Source organism: Symsagittifera roscoffensis, chromosome 6 (genome assembly GCF_963678635.1).
Source record: "Symsagittifera roscoffensis chromosome 6, txSymRosc1.1, whole genome shotgun sequence".
Lineage (NCBI taxonomy): Eukaryota > Metazoa > Xenacoelomorpha > Acoela > Convolutidae > Symsagittifera > Symsagittifera roscoffensis.
In genome coordinates this window covers 14,432,209-14,455,886 of record NC_087067.1, presented here as the reverse complement: position 1 = coordinate 14,455,886, position 23,678 = coordinate 14,432,209, and the positions used below count along the sequence as shown (strand labels likewise).

Sequence of the window (23,678 nt, the reverse complement as noted above, 5' to 3'; positions counted from 1 at the left end):
TTAGCGGGTGAGGAAAAAGAAAAAGAGCCGATTGATCTGCACTATTAAATGTCAAACTGATCCATGTAAGTTTCATCAATCGCATCCTGATGTTCATCTTGCTCCGATCGCCCCCGCCCCTTACCCTGTCTCTGTCTATGACTCTCTTCTCCCACCCTTGACATTCGGATGGGTCGGTCCCTATCGGACTGGCTGATTCCGAAGGATATTCCGGACAGTCTGCCTCTGATACTGTTGATCCTCTCTCACACCTCTCGCATTCGGGGGTCATCCAAACTTAGTTTGTACCACATTTGTTCTGTTCTGATGTGTGGAAATCATCTACAACTAATTTTTTTTTAAAGTTTTTTTTTCACAAAACTCTCGAGAAGCCTTTAATAGAAATTGTGAATTGCCAGTCTGGAAAGCCGGAAATATTCTCGGTTTAAACTAGTCGAATGCTAGAAATGATCTTTTTGCTGGTATAAATAATTTTTGCTACGATTTTGGACCTTTTCAGTAAAAAAATTCAAATATTTTCCAAAATAGAGCTCTTTGAGATACACTTCTGGACAAAAGAGACTGCAGTGCTCTGTTTCAAACATAAAACGGTTCATTTCAACAGGTTTTGAACTGAACTTGAAAGGATTATGATTCAAAAAATAATACCTCGAGAGTAATTTTAATAAAGTTATCAAAAATTTATGTCCTTGAATTTCAGGATTTTCTTCGTCAACTGAAAAGAAAATTGAAGTTACAACAACTAATTTTTTAATCCAATTATTTGACAAACATTTCAGTCCGCTTGAAAAATTAACGCAGATAGTGAAAAATGGCTTTCACAGACTCGGAATTAAATGGTGATTCCTTGAATTCAAAAACTTTAAGTCCTTGTTTGGGTGGGGGGGGGGGGGTTGTTTGTTAAGTAATCATTTTTGCCTCAAAAATCAAGTTTTTAAATGATTGTTTTTAGTTCCTTATTTTCTGGTTTTGATTTTGTTTCGTCGGTTATTATAGTAGTTGATTGCCGACGTTAACCTGTATTTTTTATCATTAGGCTGTAAGTCGAAGAAACAGGCGGCCAAACAGTGAAAAAGAGCCAACAATTGAGCAGTTGCAGCCCAAATTGATTTATAAAAGCCCAATGAAAATTCACACAAGTCGGGTTGAAAGGATGCCGGATTTCCACAATTAATTACGTAATCAAGCTGGTCTTCACTTGTGATTACATCATGGTCAATTCCAATTCCAAAGCACACAAAAACGGATACCATTAGAACGAAAACTGCTACCGTGATGATTTGGCAGAAAACACAAAAACGGCGGAACATTTTTGGTCTTTTCTCGAATTTGCACACTGAAAGACTGAACAAAGTTGGTATAAAAAGGAAGATGAATAGGAAATTTAGGCTAATTGAGGTGTAAACTGCCAGTAGCGATGCACTCCAAAAAGGGTTATGAGGGGTCATCATGTGTGGAATCCATTCATTCAAACCAAAGGCTGTCGACTCACTTCGGTTGTTGGCAAAACTGAAAAAAAGCTGTTTAAAAAAAGTATTCAGAAAAACATTAAAAATGCGATTTAAAATTAGCATTAATAAAACAGACCAATTAAATAGCAAATAAATCTAATAAAATCTTTTCCAAGATTTTCGCAGTTAATATACTTATAAGGACCTGAAAAGGCAGTGAGCATGTCACGGACGTCTCAAGATCGAACTAAAATTTCAATTTTTATGTGTAATGCATTTGTTTACTGAAAAAAGAGAGGGGAAAATGGTTTAAAATCTAATTAGGTGCGAGAGCTTTTGAGTCTACCTGTTTTCATCTTCACCAGAATAGCTCACTTACAATATTGATGTCTAGTATGAACAAATCTCGAAATTGATAAACCTCGAATATGAATTTTAAAAGCGCTAAAAATTTTAAAAGACTTTTGTTCCGACCAATTGAAAATCGACGAGGATTTTTTTTTACTTGGGTTTGACTTAGTTTTTTTATTTTTTTTGTTTTCAACGTAAAATCAGGAACCACAAATAATTATTGGAATGGGTCCAGGGATATACCAAACTGAAGCCCTTTCAGTCGTAAATCGAACGCCATCATACGTTTTTTAGAGAGTTTTCTCGGTATTGAGAAAAACTGGATAGAAACTTTAGATTTGAGCGAATAAAGGTGGCCTAAGTCTGCAAAAACAATTATTTTTTGTCATTTTTAAAACAAATGTATACAAAAATACCTAATACGCCTTAACTATAGATTCAACTCAAATCTTTTCATCATACCGCGGACAAAAAGTTCATTAAAATCAAAAAAAAACTTGTAAAGATTGAGGTGGGAACATTCTGTGCTACGTGCACAGTAACCGGATCTCCATTTTTTTCTTGTACTGGCTGCTGCTCTGAACTTATTTTTCCGGCTGAGATATTGATCTTTTTCTTCATTTGATAAAACGCTATTATTGGTCAGCGATGCTATTTCGTTACTACTTCAGTCAAAACTTTATTCAAATTGCAACCACAAACTTTTTTGCTTGATTAAAACCTGTGATTGCTTATGGTTTTTGTCAGTTTTCCTTCTTTTTGAAATGAAAAAACAAATGGGTAAACCGAAATTTTGGGTTTTTTGTATCAATTCTGTCTTATCGCGTTTAACATAATTCTATATTGCGATACAGGTTTTTCCAACGCTTCGCAAAATCTAACAATTTTTTTTGGTTGAAAACATTCTGTAGTGGTAATTTGGGCCGTGAGTTTTTAGATTGCTTTATTTTGTTGAACTTTTTGCTGCTTTATAATCAAGCTTTCCATCTAATATTTTACCAGCTACTTTTTTTCTGGTGTTCTAGCTCATGACAATTATATTTCATACTACCAAATGGCTGATTTCTACCAAAAGTGAAGATTTTGCATTTCAGAAACACAATTGTTACTTTAAAGTTTTCCTTCCATGTTATTTTTTGCCAAGCTTGATTTAACTTTATGCCATTTTCAGAATTGATCGAAACAAATTGCTTGTCTGCAAATGGTATCACAATTTGTTTTTCGAACACAAATTAGGCACATCATTCATAATTACCTAGAAAGTAAAAACTCCAAAACTTATCCATGCGAAACCGCGCAAAACAATTTTGATTGACTATTCAAGCTGTAAAGTTTTGATACCTGTTTGTGAGTAATGATTTCAAAACTTGATAAAATGCTAGTCTTCAGCAGTAAGCATTAATTTATTGCGAAGAAGTCCCTGATCTAACGTACCAAAATAATTTGCAAACTTCTACAATTGTACATGCTACAACCTCGTAATTTGTAAAATTATATCGTCAACATTCTCCACAACATCTAAAATTGCATCTACTGTTGACCTCATATTTATGTAATCAATTTGATGTGGTGATATGTTTTTACTTTTTAGCAAACTTACTTTCATTGGCCAATTTTTTTTAAGACTGCTCATAAAAGGTAGCAATGGATATGGAGAGTATTTACCAGCAACAGTTACAACTCCACGTTTATGTATAGGTGTAACTTTTACGAATTTTGGTAATTAGTAAAACGTGAAGTCAGTAAAAAAAATTGAAAAAGCATCAATTTACGATGGCTGCTAAGTATTGACGAACTTTTATCTCAAAAATTTTTAGAAAAAATGACTGCATTTGGGATTTTTATTTGACCATGTCGTTGCTAAATTTTTAACTTTGATGAAAACTTGATGATTATCAGTTATCAATTTGTTGTATCCCAAAATCATTTTGCTCGGTTTTGATAACTTTTCTGTTCAAAAAACAGTGTTCAAATAATTTGCAGGAGACCATTCTCACACAAAAATCATTTAAGTAGTCCGTTATCATCTCATTTTTATAATTGTTTTGATAATTATTTCAAAACATTTTGTTGACAGAAATGATTTTTTGTCTCATAGTGTTCTGATTTTATCCTTTTCAAGCCTGGCTCAACTTTATTTCAACATTTTGCGATCGTTTGCCACAATGGGTCTGTTTTAATGGCAAGATACTCTCGCGTCACGGCCGTCTTTAATGCTATGATCTATACGCTTTTAATCGTCTGTTCTTTGATTTTTGTTCCGACTTTCGATACAAAAGTAACGGAATATTTGTGCTCGGAGTGGGTTTTTTTTTCTTCAGACAAATTTCGACTTTTTAACTAGCCATTTTTGACGGAATTTTTTTATATCATTCGAAAGGTATTGTTGTCCTGAGCTAAAATTTGAAAAGATATTTTACCTGTGATTATTTTTCGTAAAGTTACGGGGGCTTAAAGATTGCCATTTTGGCCAATTTGGGACAATTAACGCGCGATATATTTCGCGTTATTAACGCGTAAGCGGAGAGTTAATCCATCTTAGAAATCGTTCCAAATTGGTTAAAAGAAGCCTATTTGCCATAATTGGTTTGTTACAAGGAGCCAAATCTATCCTTTTGTACTTTATATGGCGTGTGGGGGGATGATTTTTATCAAAAAAATTTCAAATTTTATAACTTTTTTTTTTCATTTTGTTTTATTTCATTGAATTTTTTAAAGGGTTTACTGCTCCATAAACCTTAAAAGGCAGTGGGAACATTCAGGGCTTCGCCCTGATACGAGCAGTCTTGTTCTTTCTGTGTTTATTTTAATTTTCTTAAGAGCTGAAGCATCTATTACTGCGTTTATCACTAAGAGCAGATGCGTTGCTAAATTGTCTTTAGAATTTAAAATCTTGAAAAGATAAAAGCAACTGAAAAAAAGTTGATGAATAAAATCTATTTTTTCCAGATGGCCTGGCATGCCCCTCGCTAAAACTTTTCTCGAACTTTCAAAATTTGTTTATTCTACCTGAGTTTTGACTTAGCTGATTTTCTAGTTGGGTACTTTGTCAAACGAGCCTTGAGAGCTTGTATTAGGTTTTAATAAACATCCGGTTACTATCATTGCTTACTTTCAAATAAAAGTTTTTGCAACAACAGTAAACATATTTGAATGCCTTTTTGTCTTGTAAAACAACGTATGAGTTCTTTAACATAACCTAAAGTCTCTTCAATGGCAAAAATAGGCAATCTGAAGGAAACTGTTATCAATAACAACTCTTCGTAGTTTTTTTGTTGTAATATGTCTTTGAGTTTTGTTGCTTTTTTTTCATTATTTTATAGTTCAAATACTCTTTTATGTACAAAATGCTCATTTCTAACTTGCTAAAACCATTCAGATTATAGAAAATTTCATTAGAAGATTCATTGCACCAAGCTTCTGTCAAGTCGATAAAAAAACAGAGCTTTTCCCGAATTTTTTTTCCAGAGTACAAAATTACTGTGCGGTGATTTGATCTTTTGCAGGTAAATTTTTTGCTTGGTCGGCATATTTTGATTTTATTTGACAAGAAATGCATTACACTCTTCCTGAATGTCAAAGATTGTTTAAAAATTTGTCTTTTTAAATTCGCTTTCTGGAAAAACTCTCTTAATAACTTATTCTTGCAATTTTTTCCACTCCAAATTTTTCTCTCTGTTTACTTAACCAGCATTTTAATTTAAATTTATATTTTGAAAGCTATCAAGCAAATTGCGGTAGTTAACCTTGTAAATTGCAACACGAATTTATAATTTGTAACCGTTCTTTGATTTCTAACTTGACTGAGAACTGGCTCAGTTTCAAGCTGCTGTTGAAAATGCAGCAAGCCATTTATTTGAAGTTTTTTTGTGAAAACTGAGTAACACTTTAAAAATCGCAGCGGTCCATTCAATTGGAATTTATTCTGAACACTGGTTTTAAATCAAAAAAGAAATTTTAAAAATTTGATCGCCGGAACAAACGAAGCTAATGAGAAATTCAAATTTTTTTTGTTCAGTTGAATTTTTAGCAAGTCTGCTGTAAAAAGTTGTTTCGAGTCAAAATAATTGGTAGCCGCAGAAATACTAATTTTTTAGATACACTTTTGTTGAGTTGAGAAGATTAAAATTTTGCTATCGGTTGCGACAAACTGGTTGCAGTAAACCCTTAAAAAAATCTTTTTTTTTCTAACGCTTTGCTCTTTTGTCAAACTTAATAATCACAATTACAGTCAAAATAAAACAATGCGTTAAGTTTTCAGTTTGTTTTTCAACTCGGATTGAGTTCAATTTTTCTTCTCTTTGGGTCAATAACTGACAGTTTAAACATTTTTTGAGTTTTCCCGTTATTCTTTTTTTTCTTCCTTTGACATCAGGGCGTTTTTTTTGTTTTCCTCTACGCAATCGCGGATTTTTTGCACTGCAGCTTTTTGATTGATTGATGGGTGTTTGTCATTCTATTGGATTTGCTTTATTTTTGGATTTTTCTATGTATCCGAGTCCTTTTCGTTATTGACTTGTATAAATTCATAGCTCGTCAAAATCATCAAGTTCCTCGTATAAGCAAAGATTTTCTGACTTACTTTCATCTACATCGGCCATGATTCTACTCATGAATTGACATTTTGAGTCATCTCCTATCGCTTCCACAAGCTCTATCTATCGGCACTCATTCTCTCGTCACAAAAGGAATAGGTGAATTGAGTAAGAAGAAAACTTACAATTTTCTTCTCAAAAAAAGGAAATCAGGCTTGTTATAAAGATGTTCTGAAATAAACCTTTTTTTGACACTAGAAACTTCAGAATATCAAGCAGTACTGATTATGGGTTTTATTGTAATCAAAATTAAATGTTTCAAAACAATTCAGCAATGAGAAACAAAAAATTCTGAGTTTAGTCTTGAACTGTTTGTCCTTTTTGTTTTGAAGAAAAATTTTTATGCTGAAAAAGGAAAAAAAGAACCGATTGTTCATTTTGAAAAATCGTTCTTCAAAGTTAAAATTGTCTTGGAAGTCTTGGGGAGCAAATTTAACACTAATACTTGGGAAATAAATTTAATCTGGAAGTCTTGGGAAGCAAACTTAACCTTATCTTTAATACTTTTCGATTTTTTTATGCTCAAGTGTTGACCTGGTAATGACCACTTTGGGGATGTTTCAAGCACGTTCAAGATGTATGTTAAACACTTCTGTTAGGCACAAATTCCAGCCTCAAGTCAGGTTTTTAGTCTAGTACTGATAGTGTGCACAAATCGACACTCAAATTATAAGGTGAGCAGCACGATTCCGAAGCCGAGATAGTGAAGTATTAAACTAAAAGTCGCGAAAAATTGGGATCACGGGGTTTTATCCAGCAAAATCTACTTCTCTTTCTTGGACCGAATAAACAAGAGAGAGGATTAATCCACGTTTGAAAGAAGATCCTTCATGCTAAATTTATTTCATATTTAACAAAAATCAGTTGTCTTTTAAGAAATTTGAGTCAAAATTAGCCAAAAAGACCCAATTTTTGACACTTTTTGAGCTTTCTTTGATGTACGAGCTTTCTTTAGTATATCTAACTTCGAATTGGAAAATATTTTTGGTTTCTTGTTTTTTTTTCATTTTGCTAGCTTGAGAAAATTAAAATTTGGGAAGCTTAGACCTGTGTTTCTTATGATTTTGAAAAAGCTGGACATTCATTTCTTCTCAACTTGCAATTTTCAATAAAAAAAATTGGGTTTTTGAGGAAAATTAAAAACATAGTTTTTTTTTGTGAAAAAATTGAACTGCAAATACAAAAAAAAACTTTTTTCCCAGTTGAATAAATAACTGCTGGAAACTTTTTTTCGAATTTTTTAGGTCGACCATATTGATTATCCGAGTGCTCTCAGAGCACTATAAAAACTTTTTTTTGCCGCAGATAGGTTTTTGAAAAAAAAACAGGTTAAAATCGCCACTTTTGGGCACTTTTCGGAAAGTTTTTACCAAAAATATGCGTTTTTTTGACGCTCGCTCCCGTTTAAAATTAGAATTTATTGGCACCGGAGGCGCCATCACGAAAATTTAGAGTTGGTCAGCCAAAAATGGATGTCAAAAAAATATTTCCAAAGGGGTAGCCTTTGGTTGGTGAGGGGGTCGAATCCCTGAAGGATAGCGTCCACAGGCCCCCAACCTCCCCTTGAATCCGCCCCTTGGTATCTTCATCAGAAGTGAGTTTATAATTAAAAACAATCCTTTATTGCTGAAAATAATCCAATAATGGGTTTCGTTTCCATTATTTTGTTATTAATTTAAGTTTCTTGAAATATTTTGAAAATGGCGCAGTTTTTTTGCACGATCTTGTTTTTTTTTTCAATGAAGCTGTTTTCATTTCAATTTTATCGTAAATTTTGCGAAGTAGCGTTTTACTTCTGTTAAAATTTTGGGCGTCTTAAAATCATTAAGTCCTACTTTTTCAGACAGGGAAACAATTTTTTTATCCAGCTCTGATTTTTGGAATAGCCTATATCGTCAAACTGAGTTATTGAGTTATGACCTAGATAGTTATACTCATAGAGTAATTTCAGATAGGGTACACCGTCTGCTCTTCACGCTATCTTATTTTCGGCCGGATAGATTCGTGAAACTTCTTAGTCTGATACCGATCTTAATCTTACTCTTATATCTCCTAGTCTCAATAGATCTAGAATATACAGGTTTGTTACGAGTCGGTCTCTTGGAGAAAATAACTAAGTTCTAAGTTAAATTCAAATCTCTCTGGTGCTGAAATTACAAGTAATTTCAGCACTTACAAATAATTGGGTTGTTAATTTGATGGAGTATGATTGGTTAGTATTCAATTTTTTATAGGGATAAAATATAAGAGTAATGACCAATAATAAAATCTAGTTTAGATCTGGTTCCACTCATCCGGGGTTTACAGAATTTTTTGATCTTTGACATTCTTCTCTAATGGAGGATGGATGATAATCGTTTTTATGTCACGAACATCATTTCTTTTCCGTTCTGGAAGAAGGATGTCTTATCCGTCTGATCCAGGAAGCTGGAATTGTTGACATCAACTTGTTCTTCGACGACTTTGACCAACTGTCACTGTTGTATCTGGAGATCGGATTCTGGTTTCTGATCGGTTTGTTATGATCATTAGTTCTTGTTTTGTAGAGAACAGTGTTTCAATCTCATTTGGGAATTGCGTGAAAATTGAGTTTGGAGGGAGTGCCTTGTAACTCGGATCTGTCGTATACTTGAACATCTAGATGGCCATTGGTCCGGTTCAATGAGGTTCCTTTGCTGCGATGCCAAGTTGTACTTTAAATCCTTTGAGTTGTGACTGTAGGCAGCATCTCGGTTGTGTTTGGCCATTCTGTAGTTTGAGTGTGATTGGGTCGTCAAGTTCTATGATGCTCGTCTTTGAGCTGTGTGTAATCTATATACTGCATTATAACATTTACATATATAAATCTTTGTCAATTTTGTTTTTAGTTATGATTTTATATTAATTTTTATCGCAAAAGCCTTCTTGTTTAGTTCTGTTATTTTTAGGAGCTGCTCACCCTGGAGTCACTCTTATCAAAAATTGAGGAAGTGCTTGTAGTGCATGGTGAAGGCATGTACTTCGAGCGGCGTCGTTCTGGTGGGTTAGGCCAGAGTGGGGTATGATTTCAAGCTCTTTTTTGTGGGGTCCTGTTTTGTGTTAACCTTTTATGTCTTTTTAATACTGGTTTTTCTTTTGTTGTTTTGGTTGTGTCCTTTTCTCAAAAATCAAATTGTTTAGTTTAGTTTAATTATCCAGTTGTTAAGCTGGTTTAATCCGGTTTGGGTACTGTGGGTTTTCTTTTCTTAGTCATGCTGTTAGGTTGTGGTTTGTGGTGTTTGGTAAGCTGCGTTGGTTAGTTTGGACTATTATAAAATTCCATTCCAACCGGGTTAAAGGAAAGTTTAATACTTGTTAATACTGGTTAGAGTTGTTATCAGTGAAAGTTAAAACTTAAATTCATTATTTTAAACAACTCGTCGTGGGTGAGCAGTACGATTATGGATAGAATTGTGGGCGAGCGAATGATTGTAAACTATAGAAAAGCGTATTGGAAAGCTTAGTACTGCTTGCATTTATATAAATTTACTACTGAAAAATTCAATTTTACTACCTTTTGGGGGTTGAAATTATTAATTTATTTTCATTTTAATTAGATTTAGTGCATTGGGGAAAAGAATTTATATATCAATTTACTGCTTTTTGGGGAAATTTTACTGCTTTATTCATTGCGGTTTGTTAATAAAAGTTGATAAATTATGAAATAGTTTCTATTTTTTATTTGGTTTTTCTTTTTTGTAGATGATTGTGCTGTGAAGGCTAAAGAAAAAGAAAAAAACATTTGGTGAACAATAGTTAGTTTTTATTTCGAATTTATTAGTTGAAATTATTCAAATCATATTACCTAATTGTCGGGGAAGAATCCATGGGGGAAAACTTCGTGAATGTCTTCCGATGAGGTTGGTAATTTTGCTAGTATGCGAATGATGTTTTTAGTTTGAAGAAGTGGCCAAAGCAATTGAAGTGCTCGGATGGTTTTTAGTTATTCGGTGCCAGGTGCAAATTCACACGTTGTATTTTGAATAAAGTTAAAAAATTTATGATTGTATTCAGTGTTATGTATGAAATCTAGGATCGGGATTTCGATGGGCTGTAGGAATTCATGTGGGATGATTAGTGGGCGGGATTCTTCTACGTTAGAAGTTTTGGATAAGGGACAGAATATATACACCTGGGTGATGGGATTATAATTTCGGATGATGCTTGGAAGTTAGTATCTTTAATACAATATGTGAAGTTAGGAAAAAATCGTGAAGTGTATTTGGAGTTAACGAATAGATATCTATGGTGAGGTTGTCGTGATGGTGTTTGCAAAGTGTAATGATTTTGTATAAATCTATAGTAAGTATAAGTATGTGTTTGTTAGTACGTAACATGATGTCGTGAAAACAGTGCAAATCACGTTCTTTTGGTTTGAGGAAATGAAAACTTAGTGAGAAAGTGTTAAATTTATTATAATAAGAATCGTAGGCCTGAATATCACAAAGTGCTTCTGAGATGATGTGGTCATGTTTTTTATCTAAATAACTGATGGTAAAGACATAAGGTGTTCAGATGAAAAATTTTTCTATTAGTTGGGGCTAGCAAACTTATCGTCATTAAGGAAGTGATCGTGTTTAGGTCGGATGATGTCATGATCATATTGTTCGATGGAATAATCGTTAGCTTTAGGTGCGGTGAACATAGTTAATAACTTTTTGTATCCGACGTGTGTAAATTGTCTATGGGGTAGTGCTGTAGTGAGTCGGAAGAGGGCGTTTTTGCATTTTTCCATTTCTTGTGGTGTGTTATTTAGTGATAAGCAGAATGGGTTTGAGAAATGGTAGAATGATGTCCAATGGAGGGTGGGAAGTAATACATGCTCATCGGCGTAGTTTGGTTGTTCGTGATTTTGGTCAGAATAGGCAGAGGTATATTGCGGAAAGAAGGTTAAACATATTTTAAGAAATTTTTTAGTGTTTGTGTGGTTAGGATGGTTAATATATGATCGTGCTGTTCCAGGTTGAGAGGGAAATGAGTGATTTGAGAATTTTCTTTTGAAGGTTCTGTATGCGCGGGTCGGACTGGATGAGGATTGGTTGGATGTGGAAGATAAGGCTACAGAAGGGGTGTAATTTGAAGAGGGTGTGGGAGTTGATGGGTTTAATGTTGTTATGGATGATGATAGTTGATGAATGGTTAGTGTTTGAGGGTGTTGCAATGGTTATTGGAGTGTTAATAGATTGGTTAGTTCATATGATATTTGTGTGTCGTCAGGGGAAGTATTGTTGGAGCGTTCACTGGTGAAAGGGGAGTATGTGGGTGTCACGTTGGAAATATGAGAGGAAGTCGAGGGAGATTCATTTCTGGTTTAGGAGTGGATGGGTTGAAAAGGGGGTTGAGAAAATGTAGACGGGCTGAGTACAGAGTTATTGAATTCATCAGGGGTTTCGGAATTTTCGAATTGTGAAATTGTGTGGTATACTGTGATATTCGAATTAGTGTCAAAATCCATGCCGGATGAAGTGTTAACATGGGGTGATTCAGGTGGGGGAAAAGCAAAAAGTGGTATGATAGGGATATTGTTTTGGAGATTGGCTGGGTAGGAAATTGAGCGGTGAAGGGATCCAACTTGGCGGCTCATCGTGGGCTAAAAAACTGGTTGTTCTGAGAAAGAAAATCCAGTGTTCGTAAAGTGTTGCATATGCATAATAAAATTACAAAAGAGTATTGGGTTAAGTGCTACGTAGTGTGTAAATGCGTCAACTATGACCAATATAAATGAGTTTCCTTCTGAGCATGGTGATATTGGCCCTTTTGTATCGAATGGAAATCTGTGATTGAAATATTGATTTGTTCCTTTAAAATAATGTTTTTCTACAGTTTGCTTTTGGTTTGGATAGGGTTTGTTTAATTGGCATGTTATGCAATCAGTGCATAATACTTTAATCCAAATTGGAGCATTTGGAAAGTAAAACTTTTGAATGAATTTTGAGCATGTTTTTTCTGATCCTGCGTGTTCTTTAGTTTGTAGGGTATGTGAAGTATGGAAAGCTATTAGCATCAAACTCAAAGGTAGACAAGGTATTTTGAGTTCAAATGTTTGGTATTCAAAAATTTCTGTATTCTCTATATGTAATAGGGCCATCCTAGAAGGGCAAGCAGTTCATTTTTCAGATTTACAATGCTAAAAATATTGATTAGTGGTATTTCCTGTGGTCTATATTTTTCGCCATTTAGATAGATATAATCTTTAATGTCTTTAAAATATCCGCTGTAATCTTCTGCCTAAATGTCTGAAAATCCTGCCGTTTCTGCAAGTTTTCGTAAATTCTGATCAAGTGATTGTCGTTGTATTGTGTCCATTTTTGTAAATATTCTTGAAATTGTTGTGTACAAATCTGATGTTGTATGTTAGATTTAGAGTAAAGGCCGATCGATTGTAAATCGATATTTGGGTTGCGGGCAATAGCTCTAATGCTTGCAGGTGAAAACTTTTTTTAATGGTTGCATTAGTGTAGGATATGGTGTAAGTAATTATTATTTTTCTTCGTCGGGATTTAGTTGTACAACATTGTGGCTATTTTTTGATCCATATGGGACTGCTGTATCCCAAAAAGAAATTCTTCGTGAAAGTGTGTCAACAAAATGTACTTTATTTTTATAGAACATAGGGATTCTTTTATAGCATCTTTTGTTTTCGAAAACATTTAAAGGTGATACTTTTTTTGGTACAAGTGTAATACCATAGGATGTTTCCTTCATAATCAATTAAATTTGATCTGTTTGCTGATAATAAATATCCTGCATAGGGTATTTTTAGAACTGCTAAAGCGAGTGATTGTAGAATTTGTATTTTTTCAATTTCGCATATTTGTTGGAGTGTTTCTAACTCTGATAAGGACATTTCTTGAAAAAATGAGCTTATTGTGTAATCTAAATTCATATCTAGGTGTATGTCGTAATGAATTGCGCCAAAATAGGTGTTATTCAATAGTGATACTAATTTTGTCTTGTGGTTTTACTTTTCCACCAATGTTTCCTGTATTCTTAAGGAGTTTTAATGGGGTATATGAGTTTTCGTCATTTGTTGTATGATGTTTTGCATGTGGATTTTTTATCACTTTTCCTGTATTCATATCGAAGCCTTGTTCATATTCAACAAGAATTTCTGAATTTTGTGTTTTATATAGTGGTTTATTGTAATTGCATGCGAGTTCTGTTTCTGGATAAATTTGGAAACGTGTTAATTTGTTTTCTATATTGTGAATGTTTCTAAATTGATAATTGCTATGCGTGATTTATCCGAGGCTTACGTTTTCATAAGGGATAGATTCAACAAAATATTTTTGATGGAATTTTATCATTCGGGCGTGGATTTTTGCTACTTGAAATGTGGTAAACGTGTCTTCAGGAAACCAGACAATTGTTGCATGTGTTCGAGTGGTATGATCACAATATCCTCGGTCATTTTTGCAAGGGAGTCTGATTACTTGGTAAAGTATAGTGTCTTCGTTTAGATTTCGTGTTAATTGTACTTTTTCAAGTTGTATTTTCCAATCAAAAATCATTATTTTTTGATATCCTTTATTTTTTGTGTCTGCTTTGCAATTTGAGGGGCTGTTTATTCCAATGTGTGGTATACAATTTTTATCGTGAAGGTCGTAAGTTAATCTTCCGTGTGCGCCGTGGTATGGGATTTTATCTTCTAGTCTAAAATGGCCTTGGTATCTTTCATGTTCGGCTTGATGTGCGTTGTCTGCGAAAACTTGAAAGCTTACTGATTTTCTAGTTGTGCCTTTGTTTGATGTGATTTTTAATCTGGAAAGTTCATTTTTACAATTGTCAGGGTTGAGATGTAAAAGTCTTTTGATATTGCTTTGATAGAAAGATTCATGATCTAATCTATTTTTATTTCCGTTTGAAACTTGTGAACAATGTACTTTCTTTTCGGAAAATGGTGCTGTGAATTTATATCCTGATAGTGTTGTGGCTCGTGCTTTCGAATAGAGTGTAGCTACAGTTTTTGTGGTTTCTATAGCTTGTGGTTCGGATTCACATTGTGTGACTTGATTTATTGCATACTTATGTAGCGTCTGTTGTTCGTTTTCTTCACAATCATAGTGTGTTACTAATAAATCTTGGGGTCCTGTACGAGGAGAGGGATTTTGATTTGGTTCGAAAAAATGAGAAAAAGGAGGTGGTGAAGTGTGAATATTTTTAGAATATACATGTGTATGACAATCCTGAGTATGGGTTATAAAAAGTTATGTATCCAATTGTCTTTTTAGTGTATCTATCGTATTTGTAGATAATTTCTGTTGTTACAAATGCGGGAGGTAAACATTGAGCTGTTATATTTGGAGGGGCTAAGGGCATTGGATGTTGAATTATGTTATTTAGTATTTTTGTGATTTCGACTTTGAGTGTTAAACTATCTTGTTGTAGTATTTGTATGTTATGTTCTTGTATATCTTTGTGGATATCGCGTGTTTATTGTAATCTATTTAGTGCCCAGTTGTGTAACCTGTTACTTTCTTGATGCTGACCAAATAATGGAGGAGATGCTACGAATTGATTCCAATCTACTCGCAGGGGTGTGTTATTGGATGATTGTTCTCGATATCGAGCGTCGAGATTTGTAGGAAAATTCAGAGGAAAAACTGTTGGTGATATTTGACTTAGAGAGGGGGTTGAGGGAAGTGAAAGTGTTTCTGGTAGTGTTGATAATGTTGTATCAGATAAAACGTCAATTGGATTGGGTCGTTAACTAAATTTGTTTCACCTTAAAGGTAGGTGTGTGTGTCATCCAATATGGGAGACATTCTGTAGTAGCTGGGGGATTAAAAAGATTTTCTCTAATCTGTTCCGATGTGGGAGTTGAACCTAAGTAGTCTGATGGTATATTTGAAGTGCTTTTTTGTGAAGCTATTGGGAAAGTATCTTGAAGTGTACTACTAAAAAGGTCTAAAGGATTTAGTGTTGGTGACTGAGATATATTAAAATGAACTCTGAGTGTTTGGAAATTTCTATTTCGTCTTGGATGTATAATTTGTCTATTTATTTCGAGTGTGTTTTGATTTTGATTAATGTGTCATACTCTATTAAGATCTTGTTGGAGAGGGGGTATATGTTATATGTTGGGTCGTATTGTGGCTCGCTCAAAGGTGCGTGGCGAACAATTGGTTCTAATGGTTCGGATATTCGTGCGTGTCTTTCTTCAAAAGTATATGGATTGTCTTGAAGAGAAATGCGTGTTGATGATTGGGGATTTTGAGTATTTATGGCGTTGTTGGAGGTTCACGGGATGATGTCGGTGGGGACTGGTGTGGGGGTTGTTGATTAACAATTTTGGAAAAATTTCAAAGTTTCAAAGTTTGTTGTAGTATTCTTCAATGAAAAGAGTTAAAAGTATTGTTGGTAATGCGAATGTGATGATTGCCTTTTTTATACATTTACATATTGTCGTTATGAGGGATGTCAAAAAAAAGAGAAAAAAAATGAAAAATAGAAAAACATCGGTTCTACAAAAAAGATGTTGAAACATTTATATAATTACTGAATTATCGTACCTGTGTAGGTGATCAAGGATTTGGGCAAGGTTAATATAGACTTGGAATAGGGAATAAAAGATTCGGAAAAAATTGCAAAAAATTATTAAAAGGAGTATTAAAATTCTAAAGTATCAGCTAATAGTATTTTTAAAAATTTGAAAAAGATAAAATTTGTTGTTAGAAAGTTTGAAAATATTTGTTGAAGTTTGTTAACCATTTCAGAAAGAAGCATTAAAGAAATGATTCGTTCTGTCGAAGTATTTTTTTAGGCTAAGTTCGAGTGTGGTCGGACTATTTATTGGTTTTTTGACAAGTGGGCTGGATTTTGGCAATTTTTGAACAGGGGAAGTTTTATTGTCTCAGAAAGGTCTTCCTAGTTTTGTTTTTATTTATTGGATGATTGGGGGTATCTAAGAGATATTCGTACTTTAGGCTAAATGATCATGTTCATTTGTTGCTCTTTAGGCCAAATTAAAATTATTGCTTAGGGGAGTTTTGAGGTCTAAGCTGGGAAAATATTGTTGATCTTTGTTTTATTTGATAGGGGAGGGTTGTAATACTGAGATTTGGTTTATTTCAGTTGTCAGTTTTTAGCGGTTTGCCCTGGATGTTTTGAAGTTATAGACGTAGATACGCTTGAAGGTTCTTATTTGTCGGCTAATAAAGTCGTGTTCTTAAAATGAGGTGATGGTTCGGAAAGATTTCTATTGGCTGAATTTGAACTAGATTGTTCAAGTGCTTTTTCAGTATGAAACTGAGAAAATTAACTTGTGTTGAAAAGGTTTTAAAGAGGTAAAACTGTTAATTAAAATTAAAGTGGTTTCGGAAATTCGACTTTCTATAAAACTTTAGATTGTGGAATTAATGTTTTATAATCCTTTCAGGGTTGATTTCGAAGACGCGATAATTGTCTATGTTCAGATTTTTTTTATTGATCTTGCGGTTGAATTTTTTCCATTAATTTCCTATGTTTTCATTCTGTTTGAGGTGTTTTGTTATCTAATTTGGGAGGTGTTTGGTAATTTAATTCTTTTTGTTTTTATTGGGGTGGTTTTGGATTAGAATTTATATCAGTGTTCTGATTTTGTTTGGAATCTGAATTATTTTGAACATTTTTCAGTCATGTGAAAGAGTATAATTGAGTTAATTCTCGAAGAGCGTAATCTTTTGAATAATAAGGTAGGAGGTTATTCCGTTGTTGAACAATTTCTTTTTTGATCGAATCTATAAGTTTGTATGTTACATCAGTGAGTTTATCAATTATTTGATCTGGTCCTTTTCGGAGTGGTTGTAATTTTTTGAAGATACCTTTTTGTGTTGTGAAATTTGGAATTAAAACGAGTGTTCCTACTTTTAAGTCTGTAGCTGGTGTAAATCGTAAATTGATTGGGGTATTTATATTTTGTAATTGTAACATCTTTTTTCGTTACTTTTTGATAAATTTCATTGTGTTTTTTGTCTCTGTTTATAATTCATATGTGTAACGGAAGCTAATTTTAAGATTTTTGTGTGATGAAAGTGGTCTTCATCGTGGTTATGTAGTGGCAGATTATAACATATTGAATCTTTATTTGGTTGACAATAGCCTTGTGTATTTTTTGAAGCGTTTGCTGTGAACATCATCGGTTTTCGTGGTTTTTGGTTCATACCTTCGACTAGTCCATTTGTCCGAGGTGCATGAGATGTACGTGGTTTATGCTTAATATTATATAGGTGGCATAGTGTGATAATTTCGTTGTTAATAAACTCAGTGCGATTGTCTGTAGCAAGGATTTCGGGTAATCCGAACTTTGCTATCCAGTGTTCGTAAAGTGTTGTATATGCATAATAAGCATTACAATGGTGTACCGGGTTAAGTGCTACGTAGTGTGTAAATGCGTCAACTATGACCATAATATATGAGTTGTAACTTGTGAATTATAAGATAAAAGGAATAGTTGGGGAAAACTATTACCATTATGCATGAGTTTCCTTCTGAAGATGGTGATATTGGCCCTTTTGTATCGAATGAAACTCTGTGATTGAAATATAGACTTTGACCTTTAAAATCTTGTTTTTCTGCAATTTGCTTTTAGTTTGGATAAGTATTGTTTAATTGGCATATTATGCAATCATTGCTTTATACTTTAATCCAAATTGGAGCATTTGGAAAGTAAAAATTTTGAATGAAATTTGAGTATGTTTTTTCTGATGCTGAGTGTCCTTTAGTGTGTAGGGTATGTGGAGTATGGAAAGCTATTAGCATCATACTTAGAGGTAGACAAGGTACTTTGAGGTCAGATGTTTGGTATTCTAAAATATCTGTATTTTCGTTGATAGAGATATTATTAAATTTTCTGAAATATCTAAGAAGTGTCTTGTTTCCAAGAATTGTGGTGCCGGCTTTTATTGGTAATGTTTTATATAAGTTTTTGTTGTCTAATGACTGGGTCAAAACGTTAATGTTTTTGTAACAATGCTAGTGCAACTTTTTTTATTTTGGTGTTGGTAGGAAAATGTTTTCAATTTCTATCTTCGATAGGGGTACTGTGTCAAGAGGGTCATGAAGGTTAAAAACTTGATTTATCGTGTGTTTTGAATCGTTATTCAATGAGCCTGATACGTTTATATGATCAGTTAGATTTTCTTTTTCTATTAAAGGGAAGAGATCTTTTCTTTATGGTTGTTGTCTAATTTGTTTGTGTCGGGTATTGTTTTTATTCCATGTTGAGTGTGGGATTGGTTCAAATGTAGATTTCCGTAGTAAATCAACATCATAATGGTTTCTTTGAATATCTAAAAATATTGTTGAAAATATTGTAAATTGTTTATTTGTGATTGATCTATGTCAGTTTTTACTGCATGTTTACAGTCTAATCGTGGTGAATTTTCATCTTTTCCAAGAAAGAATTTAATTTTTCGTGGTATTTTGACTGTTGTCTTTCTTGTTAGCAATTCGGGTAGTGTATTTCTACTAAAATTATCTGGTAATGCAAGATTTTTTCCTGCTGTCCATACTATGTGTAAGTTCGGAAATTTCATTAAAATTAATTGAAATCTGTAAAATCTATGGTTTGGATTCGATTTTTGTGTGAATGGGAATATAATTGGTTTGTGATCTGTAAATAAGACTGTTGGATGTTTTGATCCAAGTTTTAAAAATAAGTGTATATATTATGGCTGTGCAATCTCTCATAAGAGTAGAGAGTCTAAGTTCATTTGTGTGAATAGTCGAGATTTTGCTGAAATGAGATTCATTTTATTCGTTCCATAGTGAGATTGTAGTAATGCTGCACCGATGCCAAAATTTAAAGCGTCGCACATTGCATAAAATGGTTGATCGGGATCTGGAATTGTGTTAGAAATTTGTTCTGTGAGAAGTTTTTTGATTTCTTCAAATCGTGTTTGGTGTTCTGTTGTCCATTCAAAAATATTTTGTTGTCTAAGAATGTTGTAGAATGGTTTTAAGTATAATTGCACTTTATATACGTATTTACTTAAGAAGTTTAACATTCCGAAAAAATCTTGGATTTTCTTTTTGTTAAAGGGTGGTTGAGTTTTTGGATTGCATCTATAAGAGATTTTAATGGGGTTATGGTTTTTCTTTCTATAATGTGTGCAAGAAACTTTACACGTGTTAGAAAAAAAATGTGATTTATCTGGGGCTGCTTTCATGTTTTCGTGTAGTAATATCTGATGATATTTTTCTAAAACTGTGAACGTTTCTTCCTTGGTTTGTGATTGCATGAAAACATCGTCTAAATATATAATTGCGTTTTCCTTGAGTATGAGTGGTCTGAAAATTTTACTCATAAACGCTGAGAATGCTGCTGGTCCTATGGATATGCCATAGAACAATCTATTGAAATCATATTGTTGATTTGGGATAACAAGTTGTGTCAATCGTCGTGATTGTTCATCTAACGGCATTTGATTATATGCACTAATCAAATCTGCTGTTGTAAAATATATACGGTTTATTTTGGTTAGGATTACTTGAATTGGTTCAATGGGCCTTTTTTATGTAGACTCATCAATGAGTGAATTGAGATATCTAGCAACTAGAACTATTTTAATGATTCCCCCTTAGCTAGAATGATAACGGGGTTTATAAACGCGTTTCCGTTTGGCTGTTCTTTTTTTTTTACTGGAGAAATAATTTCATATTGTTCTAGTATGTCTAATAGTCTATTAATTTTGTCGTGTAAGTGAGTTGGTACTTTAATAGCTCTTTGTTTTTTGAAAATTGCATCAGGTTTTAAGGGCAGATGTAGTGCTGAATTTACTTTTCCAACGTCAAATTTAGATTTTGCATAAACTTTTGGGTAATTTTATAGTAAATCGGCTGATTGCTCAAATTCGTTTTGTGTTATCTGAGAGTGTTAAAAATTGAATATTGTCCAGAATTTTTGTTGTTCTTCTGGGTATTCTGCTATTTTAAATGTTGGTTTAAAATAAGGTAATTTTATGAAATAATCCGTGTTTCGTTTTTCATTGGTTATTATATTATTTATCAATAATTCTTCGTCAAGAATTGTTGACTGACATATATCTAATAATTGTAAAATATTATTTACTCTATACGCTACTTCTTAGTGGGAGAAGTTGCCGCGTTTGTTTCAGAATAACATAAAAGTCCTAGAGGTAGAGTTATTTTATATGATGAATTGTTATAAACAAGTAAGGAAATGATGTCTGAATTTGAGTTTTTCATGTACTTAATAGATGAAACTGTTAATCGAAAAAATTTATGAATTGGTGGTCTGAATTCAAGGTCAGACATATAGAGATGTTGTCTGTTTTGACTTTTGTCATATTGATGAATTTGTTTGATATTGTAAAAAGTTTGTTATTGTAAAAAGCCAGAGCTAAAAAGCTTCAAAGATTCTATGTCAGTAACTGAAAATCTAAATTTACTGCTAGTAAAATTTTAAATATTAAAGTTTCAGTTGGCTTTTGCCGTACGGGCATGAAATCTATTGGTAGATTTCGTTCTAGTCGTATGTCCTCTCTTGTCCGAGGTCTTCTTCCAATACCGGGTAGTTCTCGTATTGTTCGGAAAAATGGCTTTGATCATCTATTGAGTCGTAGAGACGTTTCTACTAAGTTTTCGTCATATAACAATTTTTTGAATTTGTTATATTTGTCTAATTCTAGTCTAATGTTTTGGTTTGTTCTAATCTAAGTTGTTTAAGGTCTTGTTCGTGACTTTTGGTCGCACCAGATGAGTTATGACTTAAATGGTTATACTCATAGAGTAACTTCAGATAGGGTACACCGTCTGCTCGTCACGCTATCTTATTTTCGGCCGGATAGATTCGTGCAACTTCTTAGTCTAATACCGATCTTAATCTTACTCTTATATCTCCTAGTCTCAATAGATCTGGAGTATACTGGTTTGTTACGAGTCGGTCTCTTGGAGAAAGCAACTAAGTTCTAAGTTAAATTCAAATCTCTCTGGTGCTGAAATTACAAGTAATTTCAGCACTTACCAATAAGTGGGTTGTTAGTTTGATGGAGTATGATTGGTTAGTATTCATTATTTTATAGGGATAAAACATAAGAATAATGACCAATAATAAAATCTAGTTTAGATCTGGTTCCATTATCCATTAATCAGTGCTTCACTTAAGTTTTAAAAATTCATCGCTTTTTAGGTCCTGATCAGAGGCCCTCATCCATGATCAGTACATTAGCAGCTCTGATTCATGGTATAGTGCTGAATCAGGTATGTCTACCCCTCCGAGGTCAACCAGGGGTTGCTCGGGTTCAAAACAATAAAATTGAAAGGGCTTTAATGTGATATTATCAATCAACCCATGTTTTTTGTGTTATCTAGTTGTAGTTAAAAAACGCAACCCGTGCCATAGTTTGCCTTTAGTTCCGACAATCGCATATTGGACCCAGCAATTTAATACGCACCTTTCTAACTGAACTAATTCAATAGATTCCAAGTTTGAAGATCCGCCATCATTATCCAGATATCTTCGCCCGTTTTCTCTAGTCTGTAGCTGCAACCATACGCTGTCGAAGTAGGCCCAAAGAAGAAGCGTGACACTGACAATGGAGAGAAACCACCAGATAAAAATCCAAAATTTCTGCCCGCAAGACGCCATGGCTCAGATAATTTAATTCGAATCGTTTTATTAGGAGTTTAGAAACGAGACTACGGGTTTATTTGATCGCAAATGTTGCTTATTAACAATTTTGTATAAAAAAATTTTTTTTTTTAATGAAACAACGATTAGGAAAGCAAATTATAATTAACTTAAATTGAGATAACTTTGACAAAGGCGACTGTCAAATACAGTTTTCCATTTTCATAAAAAATGTTACTTTCCGACAAACATAAGAAAAATGGCTACAGTAAATCAAGATATTTTGCAGCTTTGAACTGTTCGGCAAAGCAAAATCAGAAAGAAAAATTTGCAAATGATAAAATTGATAGTTTGTAGATTTGATATTTAGGACAAATATTCGATTGGGAAGGTTAAAGAGTGTGACATTTATTTAGTAGTTCTGTAAATATTTGCTCAGATATTTGTACAAAATTGTTTCATTCCGAGCTGAGTTCGGAGTTCGTGTTTTCATTTTGAGACCATGGGGGCCAAATTTTCAAACCGCGTGAGCCGAAGAAATGTCTGAATCATTTTTGCAGCCGCGGGGGTCAAAAAACATTTGATCACGACGTGGCTATTGCAGAGATCCGTGCAGGTCATTGGGATCAAAAAGCCCATTTGGACAGCTTGTTGTATAGTTATTTGAGACTGTGTCGACCCCGGCAGGACTGTTTAGAACCACGGGGACCCGAAATTCCCGTTCAGAACGTGAGTGGGGGGGGGGGGGGGTTGTGGTAGCTAAAACATACCTTGAGATACCGCATTGTGAAACTAAATATCTACACAATTTTTATAGTTTTTCAACCTGTAAAAAATTGACTGTATGGTAATAGGGGTTTTATATATTTTCAGAAAAATCAATTAGTTAGTCTAGAAATGGACTTTTTTGCGGTATAAACTCTGTCTAGAATCTGTAGAAAACCTGCAAATCTTTATAGAATAAGTATAAAATCGATCATACTCGATTGCAATGCAATTTCTAGGGACCCAAAAAACTATGGTTTATGAAAACTTGAATGAAAATTGAATACAAAACTAACGATAAAAATCATGAACACAATCAAAATGAATCAAAACTTAGAACCCGAAAAAAGCATTTAATAAAATTTCATGTAACAAACTAGTAAGAAAATTTTAAGCACAAAAAATGAAAAAAATCAAAAAGTCATCAAATCAATAAGATTTTGAACGCAAAAATGTACAAATCTCGAAAACAATTAATCAAATTAGGTTTCGCTCCGCAAGGTCAAACCATGAAAAAATCAACAAGGGCACTAAAAATCAATTTTTGGGCATAACAATTTGCAAAAAATCAACAAAATCATCAATAAAAACAGATTTTGAACACAAAAAATTGAATAGCGACACAACAAATCAGGTTGTCTGCTAGGTATAATGACTTCAATTAGACGTCAACGTTGTGATGCAGGATGTGAAGATTTAGAAAAAAGGTCGAGCAACTCAATCAACCTAAAAAAATTTGGTTTCGTACAACACAGGAATATTTTTTTGATATAGCACGGTTTGTTCAGCTACCGTTCTGAATCACTCATTTAGTCACAGAAAAGAAAAATTAAAGTCACTCAATGTCAATTCTACTGAACTGGGGAACCGAAACACACAAATTTTGAATAAGGAATCCTTGCTTTTTGCCAAAAACTAGATTCAAAT

The 23,678-nt window shown here is 33.5% G+C and overlaps 1 long non-coding RNA gene across 1 annotated transcript; it reads right to left on the bottom strand.

Moving 5' to 3' along the window:
• Positions 1-103: 103 nt before the first annotated feature.
• Positions 104-21,957, bottom strand: LOC134848089 (uncharacterized). The gene is made up of 3 exons (XR_010162895.1): positions 21,811-21,957; positions 1,018-1,509; positions 104-303 (listed from the first exon to the last, which is right to left on the bottom strand). It is a non-coding gene; the product is annotated as an uncharacterized LOC134848089 (long non-coding RNA).
• Positions 21,958-23,678: the final 1,721 nt, after the last annotated feature.